This window comes from Mus pahari, chromosome 10 (genome assembly GCF_900095145.1).
Source record: "Mus pahari chromosome 10, PAHARI_EIJ_v1.1, whole genome shotgun sequence".
In the NCBI taxonomy this organism is placed as follows: domain Eukaryota; kingdom Metazoa; phylum Chordata; class Mammalia; order Rodentia; family Muridae; genus Mus; species Mus pahari.
The window spans coordinates 60116772-60122483 of record NC_034599.1 but is presented as its reverse complement, the minus strand read 5'-3'; the positions used below and the strand labels follow the sequence as shown (position 1 = coordinate 60122483).

The 5712-nt window shown below is 47.4% G+C and overlaps 1 non-coding gene across 1 annotated transcript; it reads left to right on the top strand.

Annotated features, from left to right (window-relative positions):
* The first annotated feature begins 1683 nt into the window (after positions 1 to 1683).
* Positions 1684 to 1799, top strand: LOC115064967. The gene has a single exon (XR_003844768.1). It is a non-coding gene; the product is annotated as a U5 spliceosomal RNA (small nuclear RNA).
* Positions 1800 to 5712: the final 3913 nt, after the last annotated feature.

Sequence of the window (5712 nt, the reverse complement as noted above, 5' to 3'; positions counted from 1 at the left end):
CCAAAACCCAGGGCTGGAGAGATGGCTCAGTGGGTAAGAGCACCCGACTGCTCTTCCGAAGGTCCAGAGTTCAAATCCCAGCAACCACATGGTGGCTCAGAACCATCTGTAACAAGATCTGACTCCTTCTTCTGGAGTGTCTGAAGACAGCTACAGTGTAAATAAATAAATAAATCTTTAAAAAAAAACAAAAACAACAACAACAAAAAAAACAAAAACCCAAACCAAAACAAACAAAACAAATAAATGCTGGGCTGGAGAGATGACTCTTCTGAAGGTCCTGAGTTCAAATTTCAGGAATCACATGGTGGCTCACAACCATCGGTAATGAGATCTGATGCCCTCTTCTGGGGTGTCTGAAGACAGCTACAGTGTAATTATGTATAATAATAAATAAATAAATCTTTGGGCCAGAGCAAGCAGGGCCAGAGAGAGAAGAAAACAAGCAAACAAAAACAAACAAAAAACCAAATGCTTAAAAAATAACTCAGGAGCTGAATGTTGAGGAGAGGTAGCCAGCACCGGGTGTGGTGGTGTGTGCCTGTGATCCCAGTACTTGAGACTGAGGCAAAAGTAGGATGAGTTTGAGGCCAACAGAGTCACCAATACACAAAAAGCACAGGGTCAGGGTAGGCAGGTCCTGGGCGCCACTGAAAACCACCTGGGAAAGGACAGCGAGTCTTTGACGTTCAGGGTCAAAGACCCATAAGATCTTGTCCACAGCAGTAATGTGGTCAATAGGAAACCGGAACTAGCGTGCAAGCCACAATTGTATTATTTATTTATTTATTTATTCATTCATTCATTCTTTCATTCGAGACAGGGTCTACACAGCTGTTCTGGAAACCACTATGTAGACTAGGCTGTCCTCAAACTCACAGAGATCTGCCTGCCTCTGCCTTCCAAGTGCTGGGACTAAAGGCATGAACCATATGCCTGGCTGCAAGCTCTAATTTTAAAGCAAGTGTGGTCACAGACTCTTAAATGACAGACAAGAAAGCGCTTCACAAGTGAAGCGCTGAGCACACGACTTAAATCCACTACATCCACAAGCTATTCAGATGCCCGCCATGCAATCCAGGAAACAGGAAAGTGGCACACTGTTTGAACCCACCCCTCGCTCTCACTAAAGCAAGAGCCGGGATCCTGAATTTAGTGTCCTCACAGTTGAATGGTAGGTATGTTCTTGTTCAAATTTATTGCAGTAATTAGAGTTGGGAATATAGCTCGTTGTAGAGTGCTTGTCTAATGCGTGTGAGGCTCTACTTCCAATCCCCAGCATCACAAAAGTAAAAATAAAACAAACGCAGATTTTAAGTTAATAAAACGTAGATGTACAGAAACACAGACCATAAAAATCTGAGTCTCCTACTTAAACTACTAGCCAGTTCTGGGCGTCGCCCTCTGGTGGCCCAGCCGGGCTCTGCGTGGAGGCACCGCCCCCGCCCCTGTCCTCAGGGCGGGGCCGCCATATATTTGCATACCCACAGAACACTGCGCACAATACAACAACAAAACGAAAAATTAATGTGTTGTTCTGAGAATATCTCCGTGAAAGTTAGATTAAATTTATAAAAGAGAAAGAATGGTTCTGTTTGCCTAGAAGAGTTGCGAGTCAAGTGGACACCATCACTGAGCTAGGAGTTGTTCTTACCTGAGCTGTGAGTGACAGCACCTTCCTGCATACTCTGGTTTCTCTTCAGATCGTATAAATCTTTCGCCTTTTACTAAAGATTTCCGTGGAGAGGAACAACTCTGAGTCTTAAACCAATTTTTTGAGGCCTTGCCTAGGCAAGGCTACATTTAACTCTGTCTAATATTAGAGCTATCTTCACTGTCACACTAATGGTATGTATGTCTCTGCTAAACCCGGACTTAGTATATACTATCCTAGTCAGGACACTGGGGAAGAGGTAGTGGACAGTTATTTGTGGATTTGTCTGTGTGTTTAAGGAGGAGAAAAGTGTGAAGTGTGTAGAGTGAATTTAAGCCCACCTTCAAGTTTCAGAGCAAAGACTTTGATCAAAAATCTTACCATTAACCACAGCTAGAATTCTGCTCAGCACCAGATCAGCATTCTCTTGAAGAGAGGGGCTAAGTCAGACCCAATGAAAGACTCCGTGTGACGGGAGAAGGGCACAGCCCGGTCATATTGCAATGGCTCCCCTGGTGGACCCCCTTTTCCAGCAGCCTGAGGGTTAGGGCTGGAGGTTCCAGGGAAGCCAGTTTTGCGGGCTGCAGACCCTGTGGCTGACAAAAGACTCCAGGTTGTTGTGGCAAGAGAGAGAAAAGACTGGGGAGATGCTATTCTCAGCTAGCTGGGGGCTAAATATTGTGCAGGCTCTGCAGTCCTGAGTGTTTAAACAGCAGGGGCCTGACTAGGGCCTGGCCTCCCCTATTTGTCAGGTGAGTCAGATAGTCTGACACTCCCACCCGCTGCGCCCCGGGCTCTGACATTTCATGAAGAGCTGGGCTCCAGGGAGTAGAGATCAGAGAGCGGCAGAACCAAAGTGCACTCTTGGTCTGTAAGAACCGCCCTGGCCTTTAGTGGCTACAAGGCTGTCCATCCTGTGGGGCCTGACTCAGACAGGCTTCCTGTGGTGATGAAAATAGCAGAGACAGAACCATACTGCAAGGTCAAGCCAAGACTGACGGGCGGCAGATGCTGCCACATGCCCACGCACATAAGCAGACACACACATGTGCACTCCCATGCAAACACTCACACATGCATCCTTATATGCAAGCAGTCACAGAGCCATGTAAGCACACTTGCATAATGCATTTCTGTAAGTAACATGCAGACACACACACGTGCGCTTATGCATACACTCACATCCATGCAGTCACTTACATTCACATGTATGTTCACATACATACCTAGGAGTGGATCTACTGGGCATGCTTGACTTCAGCTTCATGGTAGCCTCATGCATGCTCGAGGGCAAGCGTTCTGCCACAGAGTTAGAGTCCCTGCCCATGGAGAACTGGCCGAGCACTAGACCTGGGGAGAAGCCACACAAGTGGAGGGTGGTGGGAGCAGACTGCCCAAGAGTCATGAAGGCCTTGTTAGGGCAGAGGTGTGGGTGTCAGGCCTTGAGGGAGGCGAACACAGAATGTTCCAGAAAGGACTGGAAGCACACACATCTCAGATTGAAATGGAATGGGTCCTGTGCTCACCCCTCGTGTCAGAGTCCCAAAGACTGTTTCCCTGTGGTTAATTCCCTTTGGAAGGAGCTAATTCCTGCCCATCTCTTCATCCCTTCAGGTTGGTGAAGCCTCCAGGAAGAGAAAATAAGCCTTTGGCTGGTGATCCTGGGTCTCTTAACTTAAAATAAGACAAGCTGCCACTAGGGTTGTCCACATGTGACCCATCAAAGAGGATGCAGCAGGCTTCTGAGCTCTTTATGTCCCAACCCCCCCTGACCCTAGTCAGTGGGAAGGCACATCCACACCAGGACCACTCTTTGAGAGGGCAGACCTAGTAGCAGCTAGAGGGAGGGTTTTGACTTGACTTTGGACCAGGGATCACTAATGAAGACACCATGGGGATGGATAAAGACACAGGATATAAAGGATTATGATTAGTTAACAGTAATGAATCCATCAGGGTCTGCTTTTCAAAGATGCTCCATAGAGACATACTCCATCTAAAACCTCCTCACATCCGTTGCTAGAATAAGCACAGAGGGAGCCCACTGGACAAAACTGAGGACCTGTTAACTGTGCCACAGCCTGCTGCCTAGTCACATAACCTTGAGAGGCCTCAATATTCTCACCTGTAGACTGGGAATCATTGTTTTTTCTTTACTGGTAGCTTCGTAGTGGTAAAGCAGTCATCTCTCTCTCTCTCTCTCTCTCTCTCTCTCTCTCTCTCTCTCTTCCCATGTGTGTGTGTGTGTGTGTGTGTGTGTGTGTGTGTGTGAGAGAGAGAGAGAGAGAGAGAGAGAGAGAGAGAGAGAGAGAAGGTCGTAGTATGTATTAAGTCTGACCTGGATCCATCCTCCTGCCTCAGCTTCCAGAGTATTCACAAGACAGCCTTTAGTCCTTTTAGGAAGGAAATATTCTTTTGCCATGAAAGATGTTCTTTACTTCGTTATGTCCCCCAGTCCACGAGGGCATATCCAAGAGGGTATGTTGGAGCCTACTACTAGCAAAAGTGAGTATGGCTCAGTCACCAGTCTTCAAGTTTTTCCCCTTGTCCAGAAGGGTCTCCTTATTCTCCCTCCAAGGCACTGTTGACGGCCCCAAGTATCTGGGCTTCTTGTGCCTGGCCCAGTTCCCCAAGAAAGCCAAGGAGGTGACAGACTGCACAGTATATCCGCAGCAGGGTGACCTGGGTTGACTTGGGGGAGGAGTGGACAATCTGCGGCCATCTCTGGAATCTACATCCCTTCCTCAGATGCTGGGCCTCCGTCCCCATGGCCTTGGCCATGGTAGGACCATCCTCAGATGCAGCCAACTGCAGGGTTTAGTGGTTCACCAGAGGTGCCATTTTCACTTAGATCAGGTGCTCTGTGGTGGGAAATCTCGAGATTTGGGGCTTTAGGAGGGATGCTGGTCCTCGAGTGGTCCCAATCAGCCACACTCCATCCCTGCATCCTTAATCAGTTACATGGGAGAGCTTGGGACTCTTCTCTGGGCTGCACACCTAAGAGGAATCAAGTCCACCTTTCCATCCAGCTAGCTGCATGTCTTTCATTTGTCTCTCTCCTTCAGAGCCCGGGCATGGCTGCCTCTCTCGTTCCAAGGCGTTCCAAGGCTGGCCTCCTGCTGAAATCTTTTTGCTTTTTAACGATGGGAAGAAAAAGAGCTTCCGTCCTTTTCAACTTTCTGGGCAGTGATAGTGAGAGGGCTTCTGGTTCAAGGCTCATTGGGTCACGGCATGAACTAAGACTAGACTAGGGCAAACTCAGGATAGCAGGATTGCGCTGTACAGAAACCCTTAAGTAGGGCAGCCTGCAGAGACCGGAAGTTTTCTCAGACACACGCCCCTGAGACGCAACTTCCTTTCCCTAGTCTCCTAAGGCCCTCACTTTCTTTTCTTTCTTTCTTTCTTTTTTTTTAAAGATTTATTTATTTATTATATTTAAGTACACTGCAGCTGTCTTCAGACACTCTAGAAGAGGGCGTCAGATCTTGTTACGGATGGTTGTGAGCCACCATGTGGTTGCTGGGATTTGAACTCTGGACCTTCTGAAGAGCAATCGGGTGCTCTTACCAACTGAGCCATCTCACCAGCCCGGCCCTCACTTTCTAGTAACCCTTCACCAGTCGTTCAACACGTGGGCATTTTTAAAACTTCGCAGACATAAAATGTAGCAGTTTAAGTTCTTTACTTGGGGGTGAGAGTATATGGGTGAAAAAAAAAAAAAAAGACAATTTTGTACGAGAAGGTGCGTATGAAAGCACCCGTGTGCGTGCATGTAGGGGCCAGGGGTCAACTGCACATATTGTTCCTCAAGCACTCACTGTGCATCTTGGAAAAAGAAAATTATCTTAGTTCATTATCTTCATCCTTATTACTTGTATGCACAAGAGTGCACTTGTCCCGAGGTGCACACACTGGAGAAGAAAGGACAGCCATTTCTTTCCCTTTAGTTCTGCTTCTCTCCTTCCCTGGGAGTTCTAAGGGGTTGAATTCTTGAATTCGAGTGGACAGATGATTTTACACTCCGGGCCACCTCACCAGCCTTAATTTTTTTTTTTTTT